Source organism: Lemur catta, chromosome 6, assembly GCF_020740605.2.
Source record: "Lemur catta isolate mLemCat1 chromosome 6, mLemCat1.pri, whole genome shotgun sequence".
Taxonomy (NCBI): domain Eukaryota; kingdom Metazoa; phylum Chordata; class Mammalia; order Primates; family Lemuridae; genus Lemur; species Lemur catta.
The window spans coordinates 89,058,712-89,072,326 of record NC_059133.1 but is presented as its reverse complement, the minus strand read 5'-3'; the positions used below and the strand labels follow the sequence as shown (position 1 = coordinate 89,072,326).

Sequence of the window (13,615 nt, the reverse complement as noted above, 5' to 3'; positions counted from 1 at the left end):
TTAACAGTCACTAAAGTAGCGATGACCTCTGAGTTTCCATAGTTGCTTTTATATATATATGTATATCAATTATGTATTAGTTCCAAAAAATTTTTCAAGACTTCTGATTATGTCTGCAAAACACTTGCCTTCATCTCTAGATAATTTTAGGTATCTAGCCACTAGGTACTCCTACTAGGAAGTAGAACAGAAAACTCACACTTATCATTTTAATGTGGTTGGGGAGGCAAACCGTTGAAGACCTAAATTCTCAAACATGTAGTTTACCTCAATTATTCATCATGTCACTTTCTACAAGGCTACCTCCTGCTCCTGATGTCGACTGAACTCTGAGCTTGAAAAGACCCATTCACCCCCTATAGCTGTCTTCTCCTGTGTGTGCTTTCAGTTATGTTTCCTTCCATTGTGTTTCTTTGTTAATCTATATCTTATGCTTTTTACTTTTAGGAATTCCTCATAAATTGCTAATCTACAGTTAATGCTTTCTGTCATTTTCCAGAAATATTGAGAATTCATTCTTTTGAAAGTACTTTCTATCATTTCAGAGAATTTGGGTCAAAAGGCAGTGTAAACACATGGATTCAATTTCTTTTCTTGATCAATTCTCATGCACAATGATTTTTTAATGGTTATATTAAATGACTGAAGAAAATTTAGGTTGTTTTCAATATTTCATTATTTAAAAAAACTCTTAAGGGAAATTATAAGCATATATATTTTTGTTATGGTGTCTATACATTAAATACTTCTCATACAGAATGTTTTCTTATCAGAAAAATGATAGCTTTGTAAAAATAGGTGTGATTTCTTTTTATGTTGCAGAATAGCTTAAATCGTATAACAATTGCCTATTTCTTCAAGATTCAAAAAACTAACACGTAAAACTATGTGAACCTGTCCTTTCTAACAGAGGTGATTTTTTTTAACAATTTTCTCAATTGCATCCATGGATATTGATCTATTCACAAAACATATTTTCTTGACCCAATTATGTGAATTTATATTAACGTTTTATTAGTAGTTTACTTTATTCAGAATTTGAAATTAATTGGCATAGAGTTGTGTTATATATTTTTTAAATTCATTTCATTGCATCTATCATTAACTTCTTTCTTAATTAGGTTAGCTTATTGTTTTATTTACAGTTGACCCTTGAACAAAACAGGTTCAAACTGCATAGGGCCTCTTATATGTGGATTTTCTTCCACCTCTGCTACCCCTGAGACTGCAAGACCAACCCCTCTTCCTTTTCCTCCTCACCCTACTCAGTGTGAAGACCATGAGGATGAAGACCTTTATGATACCCACTTCTGCTTAATGAATGGTACATATATTTTCTATCCTTTAAGATTTTCTTAATATTAAATAACATTTTCTTTGCTCTAGCTTACTTTATGTCAAGAATATAGTATACAGTACATATAACATTCAAAATATGTGTTAATCGACTGTTTATGTTCTCAGTAAGGCTTTTGGTCAACAGTAAGATATTATTATAGTAAAGTTTTAGGGGAGTCAAAAGTTACAGATGAATTTCTCACTATGCATGTGGGTTGGAACCCCTAACTTCTTCATTGTTCAAGGTTCAACTGTATTTATTTATTATGAAAAATAGCCTTGGATTTGTTTAAAATTCTGTTTTTATTCTTATTCTGATTTTTGTCTATTTTATTGGGTTTACTTTGTTGTTCTTTTGCTAGTTTCTTGAATTTAATATCAATTTAACTTATTTTCCTAGTATCTTGTTTGTAATAAAAGTATTTAATTCCATAAATTTTTATGAGTAAAATATTGGCTGAACACAGAGGGTTTCCACTTTTATAAATTTCTGAGTAGTCTGTGTTTTCACATTTGACTTTTTTTAACACAAGATTTTCTTTGAAATGTTTTCCATTTCATTTTCTAGTTCCTAGAAGAGTTTGTTGATAGTTATTACTAAGTTCTACGTTGTGTTTTATGGTGAACAAAAAAGCAACTTACTAAAAAAAAAAAAAAAAGCAACTTACTAATTTTCTTTGTTAGAATTTGTTGAGCTTTTCTTAGTAGTGTAATTGTGTAGTTCTCTAATTTTAAATTATATTAAAATCACCTGGGTGCTTGTTTAAAATGAAGTTTCCAGAGCTCTAATTCCATAGATATTGAGATAGTTTATCTCTAATGGAACCTGGAAATTTGCATTTTTAACAAATATGCCAAGTGATTCTGATACAGATGATCCACAAACAACAGTTTTAAGGAATATTATAATAAATGGTCAATATTGGTAATTATTTCATAGATGCTGGAGAAAATGGTTCAATTTCTTTAGGGAATATTGTTGGATACATTAACTAACATAAGTGGAGCAGTCTTGTTTGTTATTTAGGTCATCTATAGCCCCTCATGTCTATAACATCTGTTAAGAAAAAAACTGGCAATGTATATAAAGCTATTGTGATATTATTAACATAATGTTTCTGCCCATTTCTTCCAATAATTTTTGCTTAAATATAATATTTCATTGCTTCCAGTATATATATTTTTCCTTATGGTATCTCTGAAATCAGTCTACATCATAAAATTAATAACATCTCACAATCTCTTTTGGCCAAATGGGTCATTGTTTGTGCATGTCCCAAAATTAGAAATGCCAGGTTCAAAATCTGTACAGTGATTATTAGTGGTTTTGAAAGGAGTTTTCAAGACAACTGTAGAGTCCTTGAGACCCTGAGAATTAAACAGTTGTGGGAAAGCTTGGGAGTAGTGAGTCAGGTATGTTTGTCAATATTCCTAAGACAGGATTCAAAGAAAAGCTAAGTATACACAACAGCAGCATGAGCTTAAGACACCAGCAGTAATAGCTTTTCTTTAATGGAATGTTTTTTTAAAATATTGCATTACAAACACATTTAAATGAAATCTTACTATTAGTAACTGCATTCACTGACAGGCAAACAGGATTTCCTTTCTTGACTGAGAATACATCCTCCAGCTATCAATACGGTTCAGTCTAGATCGCTCCTCATCAGCACAGATGATTCCCTAACATTTTATCAAGCATATGAGGAAATATACATCATTTACAGGACTTACTAACCTCAAAAACAAACCCAACTCTATACCACTTTCGACCCCAGAAAACAGATACAAAAAGAAGCAAAAAAATTTTTTTTCTTTGTCTTTAAACCTTGAATGAGAGACCTAAAAATATTTTTAAATAAAATGGTATTCTCGGGAATACCAAATTTAGAAAAGCAGGCTGCCATAATAGAAGGAAAATAATTGTGATAAATTCAAAACATTGCTTTAAAGTAGATGATCTAAATAGCAGAATGAACAGATAAGGATTGCATTAGTGAGGTAAAGATAATGTTCAAGTATTTTCTCAGAATACATTAGAAAAGAGCAAAGAGAAAATAAGCATAAAAGAAAATTTCAGAGAGAAAGAACAAATTCAAAAGTTTCAATAACTGTCTCATAGGAGTTCTAAAATAAGAAAATATAAAGATCCTAGGGAATAAATTATCAATGAAACAATAGAAGAAAAAAATTTTAAAGTGAAAATGACTATAGACTCACTACCTGATAAGAAAAAAATGTTAAAAACACTTCCAGAAATATCCTGGAGATATTTCTGAATTAAAATATAAAGAGAAAATTCTAAAAGCCTCTAACATGTAAAATAGAAAACCAAATAGTAGAAATCGCCAGCAAAAACCTGAGCATCATAGTGACCTTTGACTTCTCATCTGAAATTTTGGGAACTAAAAAGTAATACTAAAGTAAGTTTTTTCAAATTCCTGAGGGATAATTTCCTAAACTAAGATTCTAAAACTTAAATGTGAAAGCAAATAAAGACAATTCAGACTTGCAATGATTTTCAAAAGAATTTGTCCACTAAAACAACCACAGAAAGGACCAAGAAAATAGTAATAAGAGGAAAAAGCAACATAAAAAATATGTAAGTCTCAAGAATTACTAATAAAATAGCTATGAAACTTACAGAAATGAGAAATAATTACCAAGACTGTGAGACTTGTTTTAAATCCGGAAATAAAATTCTACCTGATTTTAATAAAACATGAGTGGAAAGTGATATAGTGGGGGAAGAGGGAAAAAACAACATACAAAGAGGATTTGTAGTGTAACTAGAGGAGAACTTGGTAGATATTGATTAGTTATCAATATTAATACAAAACATACTAACCTAGATAAGCTATTCATAAAAAATAATTAAATTCCTATCTCTTGCCATAAGAAAATAAATTTCAGATGGCTAAAAATGAGTGTATTAAATGGTCATCTCAACAAAAATGGAATAACAATAATAGAAGAAACCTACAGAAAAGCAGGCTGGAAATCTATTAGTCAGGAATAGAAAAGTTTATTTAATTATATAATTAATAAGTATTTAAAACGCATTTGGTTAGATGGTGCTCAAAGACATAATGATATGGTTATATATGCTCAGATATATTTTATGTGTTATGTTAGGAAAAACAAAATATTCAGAATTAATGGGCACAGAAGTCTTCATCAACAGGACTGCCCTCTGCTGAAGTTATTAAACACTGTGCTCAGTACGTTGCCTCTCACTAGCTACAAAAAAGGTTTTAGCTTAAAATTCTGCACCTATTCCTGATAGAAACCCCTAAAAATCAATTATTGAAGGGTAAATCCTCAATGTAATGTAAAAGTATGTCAACAAATTTCTAATATTCCAAATGAAAAAGCAAAAAGACTGGATTGTCACAAATGAGTAGAATAAGGGCTTGAAGCTAGACAGCTGGGGAGTCTTGAGCTTATGTTGTGCCCAGCTACAAATTATAGTTCTCTACTTTCCCTGGACCTTGACTTTCATCCTTGGCAGGAAGCTCATATGACTCTTCCTTGGGTGATACTGTTTCTGATATTTATTCTATTATGGTCCATTGATAACTTCTGCTAATTCCCATTGTTGAAAAGTGCCTGGGCTAAATGACAGCTTTACAATAGGCCAATAAAATCATATTTAAAAAGAAACCTGCACATTGAGGTTTCTGACCTCAAGTAGGAAAAGAAAATATGGATTTCATCTAGATCTTCTTCTAACTTGAAATAGCACAGAATGATGAGAATCTACCCAGGTGGCTCTCTACAGTGGCACAGAGCCCCTTCAGGTACATCTCCGGGAGACTGACAAATCTCTTGTACTGGGAGGAAGGGAGCTGAGGAACATTCCTTCAGAGTCAGATTCATGCTCAACTCCAGTGATCTAGTCGCTATACTTTGGTCAATGAACGCCAACGTTGATTTTATTTTCTAACATAATGGCTCACACTATTACTGTAACTTGTATTGGGCTAGCAATGAACTGAAATAAGTAGATTTTATTTAAACTGCTATTTGAGTAGTTAATTTTAATCTAATAGAAAACTTCATACATGGTTGATTATAGCTTTGAACTGAGAGCATTTTGAATCCCAATTTTGGTATCTATCGAATTTAATAGAATTTTCAGCTTTATGTTCTCAAATGGATAAATACATTCTCTATTCTTAAAATTAGTTATCAGCTGGGCACAGTGGCTCACAACTGTAATCCTAGCACTCTGGAAGGCCGAGGTGGAAGGATCACTTGAGGCTGGGAGTTCGAGACCAGCCTGAGCAAAAGTGAGACCCAGTCTCTATCAAAAATAGAAAAAATTAGCCAGGCATGCAGATGTAGCCTGTAGTGGCAGCTACTCAGGAGGCTGAGGAAGGAGGATCACTTGACCCCAGGAGTTTGAGGTTGGCATGAGCTAGGCTGATGCCACAGTGCTCTAGCCTGGGCAACAGAGCAAGACACTGTCCCCCCCCCCCCCAAAAAAAATTTGTTATATACATAATTTAATTTTGGCAAGTCTTGAAATTATCACGAACCCTAGTGATTACAGTTTTCTTTGCTAAGGTACTAAATCATTTATTTAATAAACACTTCTAAAATATTATATTACTCACAGCCATTTATTTATTCAAACGTTTGTGCTTTGTTTTCATCTATCACTTCGTGTATATCAGGAGCAGTGTGTATTGCTAAGAATACAGAGATAAAATTGACACAGCTCCCCAATAACTCAGTCTAGTGGAAGAAAAAATGACCCCCCCCCACACAGTGTGATATATTCTACAGTAGATACTTATATTTGGTGTTACTAAATAGGCATTAAGAATTTATCAATGTTAACTTTGCACTTTTTAAAAATCTGAAGTGTCAACTGTGTGTATGATTTCTTCCTCTTATAATAGACTTCATATTAAATAAAATGTAATCTATCAGTGTTAAATCTCCTGAGTTTGATAATGATGCTATACTTATACAAGAGAATATTCTTGTTCTTAGGCAATACTCGCTGAAATATTAAAAGGTAAAAGGGCCATGATATATGCAGTTTACAGTCAAATTCATTAGAAAAAATGTATATATATGTGTGTGTGAGAAAGGAATTTAAAAAGTAAATGTGGCAAATTATTACAAATTTATAAATCTAAGTAAAGTGTAAACAAATGAGAGTTCCTTGTACTTTTCTTGCAACTTTTCTGTAAATTTGAAAATATTTCAAATTTTAAGATTTAAAATTCCTAATGCCCAAACCACACTTCATTCCAATTAAATCAGAACCTCTGGGGATGCAATCCAGGCATAAGGATTTTAATATATTTCCAACATGATACTAATGTGAAGCTCAGTTTAAAAAATGGAGTACTAAAAATATCCATAAGCATAAGGAATAGTTAACTCAATCCCATCATACCACATCTCTACTATTCTACCTCTAAATAAATATTACTTGTCTGTGAAAGAAAAAGAGGTTCTCAAACTCTTGTTGCAACCAATCCCCCAGCTTTAGGAAGTTCAAATTTATGGAATTTGACAGCATAACCCCTACTTGTTTCATAAAATGCGTGCTGCTCTCTTACTGAGGAAAGTCCAACACTTGTTTCTGGCAGAAATACGTCAAAATTTGTGTTTTGCAATCAGTACTTTTTTCCCACCAGCATCATTTTGGTTCCAAGTGAAAGAGATCCAGCTAAAATTAGCTTAAGCAAAAAATAAAAATTGATGACACAAATAACTGGGACTTCAAATATGACTGGATCCAGTGTGCTCAAACATGTTTTCAGAAAGCTTTAATCAGTCTCACAACTCTCTGCATCCGGCCGCCACAGTGACTGCCTGCATTCCCCCATTTCCATCTTCTCATCTTAGCAACTCATCTATACTGAAAACATCTGGACAGCACTGACCAGATCCACTTTAATCACATGGCAATTCCTCAACCAATCTCTACAGTAAGGGCTGGCTGCAATGATTGGCCCAGACTGGATCACAGGCCAACTCCAGAGGCTGAAGGTTTGGGCAACTATGATCAGAAGTTCTGCTGGACCACAAGGAGTGAAGTAGTTTCCCTCCAAGAAAAGGATACTGGCAGGCTGGCCAACAAACCAATGCCTTTTCTATGGCTTCAGCATAGAGCTCATCATCAGAGCATGGGATCATCACGCCTTCACACTTTTTTCCTTTCTTTTATGTTATTTTGTTCAATTTTGGTTGGGGCAGGGGTTCTATAAGCTTGTCCTTATCCTCCCATTGCTCCTGGAACTTCGTTGTCTCAAATACTTCTGACTTTAAGATAGCATCTGCAAATTCCCTAGATGCCATTGCGCTGACTCTGGGAACATGAATATATTTGAAGTTTTATGGGGTTTTTCTACTACCTTATTACACGTTTTGGATTTTGAGGATTTTTTTTTAATGTTTTTCTACACACCACAAATGATGTCCACTTGATGGAGAATATTTGCAGTAAAAAGAAATTGTAAGCTCCATATCCTCTTCCTGGATTGGCAACACCTACCATAGGGAAAAACAACAATGGAAAATTACCTCCTGAGTAGGGACTGTAATAATATAAGCCAGGCCAGGAAGGAAACAGGAATGTTTTCCTTAATATAAGAGTTGTTTCTTTGAGTTTCTTGCAAGAGTTATTGTTTTGAAAAGGGCAAGATATTAACAGGAGGTGATTAGCAGCTTAAAATAACAAACATCAATCACTTCACAGTTTCTACGGGTCAGGCATCTAGGAGTGAATTACCTGAGTGGTTCTGGCTCACAGTCTCTCTTAAAGTTGTAGTCGAGCTGTCAGCCAGGGGTGCAGTCATCTCAATGCTCAACAGAGTTATTTCCAAGCTCATTCATGGTGGTTGGTGGTCAGCCTCAGTTCCTCACCATCTGGACATCTTCATAGCTGAGTGTCCTCCCAACATGTCAACGAGGTTCACTGTCCCCAAGATGTCCCCTGACATGGCAGCTGGCTTCCCCCAGAGGAAGTTGTGATTCAAGAGAGGGCCAAAGAGCACATCCATGATGGAAATCACAGTCTTTTTGAACCTAATATCAGATATGACATCTCATCACGTCTGCCATATTCTATTCACTTGAAGCAAGTCAAGTCCACCTTTAAGGACAGGGTAATTAAGCTCCACCACTTGAGAGAAGGAATATCAAAAAATTTATAGACATATCTTTAAAATCATTACAGGAGCACTGACTTTCCTCACGTGAAGTTATACTGTGTGTCTCTGATAAAAATTAATACTTGCCTTAGTTTCATCATCTGCTTTCTAGATTCTTTATAAGTGATGATTTAGCCATGACTTCTAAGAGGAGAGTTGGATCTCTGAAGGGGAAAGAGTGAAAACCACATGATAAAGGGAAGTGAGGATAAAGTAGGTGACACTGAGAAGAAACATAGAAAGTGTTGTTCTTGTCAGACACTTTCTTTACAAAGACCTAAGACTTCCCACTAAGTTAAAGTTATAATCTCTACACCTCCCATGTATGCCATTGTCCTTTAGAAGGCTTTCTGATTTAAATAACTATATGTTCCTCCCTAATAATCTATTTATATGATCTTTAATATAATGGGGTCACAGAAGATATTGAGGGAAGAAACAGGAAATATACCAAGCTATCCTGCATGGACTCTGGTGTGAACAGGGCTAGAAATAGAAATATTAGAGATTGTGGGAAGTTGGAAATAGACATTAAGATGAGTAGAGAAGAAACATGAAGGCAGCATAGAGAATAATACTAAAATTTCTGAATGCTTCTCAGGGAGCAGCAAATGACATCTTTCAAGAAAGAAAAAAAAAGGCCTATCAAACCAGATCACATTATTCAGTTATAGGAGGTAGAATTGGTGACCCCCCAATCCCTATCTATCAAAGATAGACTTGATCAAAAGAATCAAAGACTTTATCAGAGCTAGCATAATTTTCAACAAAGTCACAGTAGAAATCTCATGTGGCTCTATTAAAATGCTGTCAGTTCTCCAGAAGAGTAAGAAAGAGCCCAGTGGTCCTTAGCACTATAGGGAAGAATTATGGTTTCCAAATAATAGGACTGGACAGCTGTTTATAGGGGAAATGTTCCTTTTTTCTTTTTTAAAAGACAAGGTCTTGCTCTGTCACCCAAGCTGGAATGCAGTGGTGCCATCATAGCTCACTGCAACCTCACACTCCTGGGCTCAAGTGATCCTCCCGCCTCAGCCTGCTGAGTAGCTAGGACTACAGGTGTCTGTCACCACGCCCAGCTAATTTTATTTTTTATAGAGATGGGGAGTGGGGAGCAGGTGTCACTATGTTGCCCAGGCTGGTCTTGAACTCCTGGCCTTGAGAAATCCTCCCGCCTTGGCCTCCCAAAGTGTTGAGATTACTGCTGTGAGTCACCACTCCCAGCCAAAAATGCTCCAATTTTAACAAAACTATCTCTAAGAAAAGGTAATGAGAGATGTGCCTATTCCTTACCTTATCAGTTAGGAATCTTGTGACTGAAATTGCAAGAAAATCCAATTCCAACTCGCTTCAGGCAAGTTTGAGAAACACTGAAGCTTTCTATGAGGCTACACGTCAGATTCTGGCTCAAATTCTCTGTGCCCGATTAGAGACACACAAAGTAGATAAGTTTGGTAAGGGAACATTCTCTTCAGAGAAAATCTTTTCTGCCTCAATTTTTTTGCCAGCCTCTTTATGCTGTGCTTCTCCTCAGTGCTCCAGTAACATCTTTGCTTCTGAGTCTTCCCTCCTACAGTCCCTCAGACTGTGAATCTTCCTTGGATTAGCTCTCTCTTCATGAAGCAACCCAGGCACCCTGAGCTTCATATACCTTCTCATCACTTGATCACCTACTTTTTAGTTCCCTAATCATTTTTTAGACTTATTTATTTATATTTTTAATTGACAAATAATGATTATACATACTTATGGTGTACATAGTGATGTTTTAATACATACACTGTAGAGCGACCAGTTCAGGGTAATTAGCATATCCATCATCTCCCACTTGGGGCCTGTGGGTGTGGTATGCACGCAAGGGCTAGTTTGGGCTTCCTCACAGGATGTGGCAGGTTCCTAAGAGAATTGCATGGCATGTTTTTATGATCTAGACTCAAAAGTCACAAAGCGTCTACTCTATTGGTCAAGGCAGTTCTACCTAGGTTCAAGGGCGAAAAAAACAGACCTACTCTCTTGAAGAAAGGATGTCAAGGTCCCATTGTAACAAGAAAATATTAGGTGAGGGATACTGTTGTGGCCATATTTGGAAAGTAAAATTTGCCATATATCCCAATTTCCAAGATGTTGGATATGTAAAAATATGCGTCTGGAAATCAGCAAAATATGGTAGTAGTTTATGTTATTACCAATGTTCCTAGGAAGGAGGGACAAAGCCTCTGTTCTCAGAGAAAAGCTGCATGTTCACCTTGAAAAAAAGTGAGTCATCCATTAGTCATGTGAACAAAATCCCTCTTCTAAGAATATCTGCTTACTTGCTTTTTGTAAATCTTCATAAGAGTATAACGGAGATATGTGTCCCTTTGTGTCCTATATGAAAAAAGTTGTGATTGTATTTCTTTATGAACTAAGAGAAAGAGTAACTGAAAGTGTCAGAACACCTGCTGACATTGCTAAAACAGAGATGAGCTGAGGCTACAGACACTTGACTGTATCAATGCCTCCTCCTACAGCCCCCAACCACTGAGGAAGTAACACAGCTCTGGGGCCAGGACAGGGGAGACATTCTCAGGCAGGAGACCAAAGCCCTGCAAGTGATATACAAATTTAACCTTTCACTGACAACTCTATGACCAGTCTTCCTCTTAGCTTTGTAAACTTTTAGATTTATTATGATTAGAAGAATGAAAGTTTGAACTATTTAAAAGGGCAGCCATAAATTTTGCCAATGCTAATGTGCCTCCCCCCAAAAAATGCATGTAAGAGTGCATAAAGAAGCACATGCATGACCTTCATTTCCAGGGTTTTTATAATTGTAGCCCCCCAAAAAAGGAATTAATCTATGAGTTCCTTTACATGAAGAGGAGAGTAAAACAAGACACTAGAAACCAGGTAAATGTGTTTAGATTCACCAACAAACTTATGTATTCAAGGAAAGAATTTTTTCTCACCTTATCTATTAAGATGTCAGGAAATGTTTTACCTTAACAATCTCCTAATGCAAGTACTTGAGTTTGTTCTCTGGACCTCATTCTCTCTTATTTTCTTTTCTCTTTTTTTTCTTTTGTTTCAAAAATTTAGGGGGTATAGTGTTTTTTTATTACATGGATGAGCTGTATCATGCTGAAGTCAGGGCTTTCAGTGTACCCATTACCAAAATAGTGCTCATCATACCCAACAGGTAGATGTTTATTCTTTATCCCCCTCCTATCTTCCTCCTTCTTAGTTTTCAATGTCCATTACACCCCTTTATGACCATATATATCCCTCATTTAGCTCCCATTTATTAGTGAGAACATGTGGTGTTTGTTTTTCCATTCCTGAGACATTTCGTGTAGCATAATGGTCTCCATTTTCATCCAAGTTGCTGCAAAAGACATTATTTCATTCTTTTTTATGGCTGAGTAGTAGTCCATGGTATATATACACCACATTTTCTTTAACCACTCATCAGTTGATGTGAATTTAGGTTGGTTTCATATCTTTGCAATTGTGAATTGTGCTGCAATAAATGTTCAGGTGCAGGTGTCTTTTTTATAAAATGACTTCTTTTCCTTTGGGTAGATACCCAGCAGTGGGATTGCTGGATCGAATGGTAGATCTACTTTTAGTTCTTTGAGGAATCTCTGTACTGTGTTCCATGGAAGTTGTACTAATTTACATTCCCACCAACAGTGAATAAGCCTTCTCTTTTCACTGCATCTGTGCCAACATCTATTGTTTTACTGACTTTTTAATAATGGCCATTCTGACAGGGGTAAGATGGTATCTTATTGTGTTTTTTGTTTTGTTTTTGTTTTGGTGAGGTTAAAAAAAAGATGCTTTAATCCATTAATATAGGACACGAACACCAGCATCCCCTACCCTTTGTTGGGATGAAGTTTCTATATCAGATCTATATTTCTAATCTTTCCAAACAAGATGTGGGAATAGTACTATGACTAAAACCAATGTATTATAAAAATGCTGCACAGAAGCTCACAGTCTCATCAATAAACATACTGCCAACATATAAACAAAAAGATTTTGTTTTACATAACCTGTTGGAAGAAGATTTTCTCCATAATTGTTTTAAAGAAAATAACATTTTAAAATGACAAGGGTGTGAGCATTTCTTCTTTTCTCCAGGAATACCAATGCATATACATTGGAGGGCTTTTGCTGCAGTACTATTTTCTGGTTTTAGGCCAGAGAACTGCCTTATAAGAAATAAAGTTCTTTTTAGTATTTCAGTTCTTAACGCCCTCCATATAAAGGCCGAGATATTACTCATGCAGAATTACACTCTACAGAGTACTGTAAACTGGATCCAACATGTCTACCTTCATTCAGGCCCGTAACAGTCACTGTTGAAAATCCTTAATGGCCCCATCCATATAAATGTATCCTTTAAGGACTCAGTTATAGCAAATGTATCAGCACCTACAGCTACATATATAAGTTTAAATATTAGTGACAATAACAAAGACTCTCTCCCAAAATTCTCAAAGCATTTGAAGCCAAGGAGAATTTTCTGCTTGTCTACTTTATCAAGCACATGCTTTTCACTGTGGAATATAAAATAAAAAATTAAAATGGTGGTTGATAAAAAGAGTTAAGATCTGCATCCCTATTAATATTTTTTTTTTATGGATTGCTTCACGAATTTGTGTGTCATCCTTGTGTAGAGGCCATGCTAATCTTCTCTGTATTGTTCCAATTTTAGCATATGTGCTGCCAAAGTGAACATTGCATTTCTATTACTGAATCTTGATTTTTGATTCTCAATGGGAAAGTCACATGAGTCACAATAATCAAGCAATAGGTCCAAAAAAGACTAAAAATAATTTGAAAAATCAAATTACAAAGTATTGCTTCTCATAAACAAGGATGCACGTAAAACTCAAACTATTATAAATTCAGAATTAAAAAGCAATTTAAAAGCATGGAAATTTTTACTACAAAACTTCACGAAGTACAAGACTCTGTGGCCTTCTAAAAATGTGTCATGTTAAATGCATCATGTTGTGGTGAACACATTAATAGATCTATCTCCATCATTGTGCAGCTTCTCAGATGTCGTTGATCATGTTTATGAAAATTCATTTGGAGACAAGTAATGTGGA

At 35.1% G+C, this 13,615-nt stretch overlaps 1 non-coding gene across 1 annotated transcript; it reads right to left on the bottom strand.

The window, feature by feature from the left end:
* Positions 1-13,132: 13,132 nt before the first annotated feature.
* LOC123640855 lies at positions 13,133-13,237 on the bottom strand. The gene has a single exon (XR_006736097.1). It is a non-coding gene; the product is annotated as a U6 spliceosomal RNA (small nuclear RNA).
* Positions 13,238-13,615: the final 378 nt, after the last annotated feature.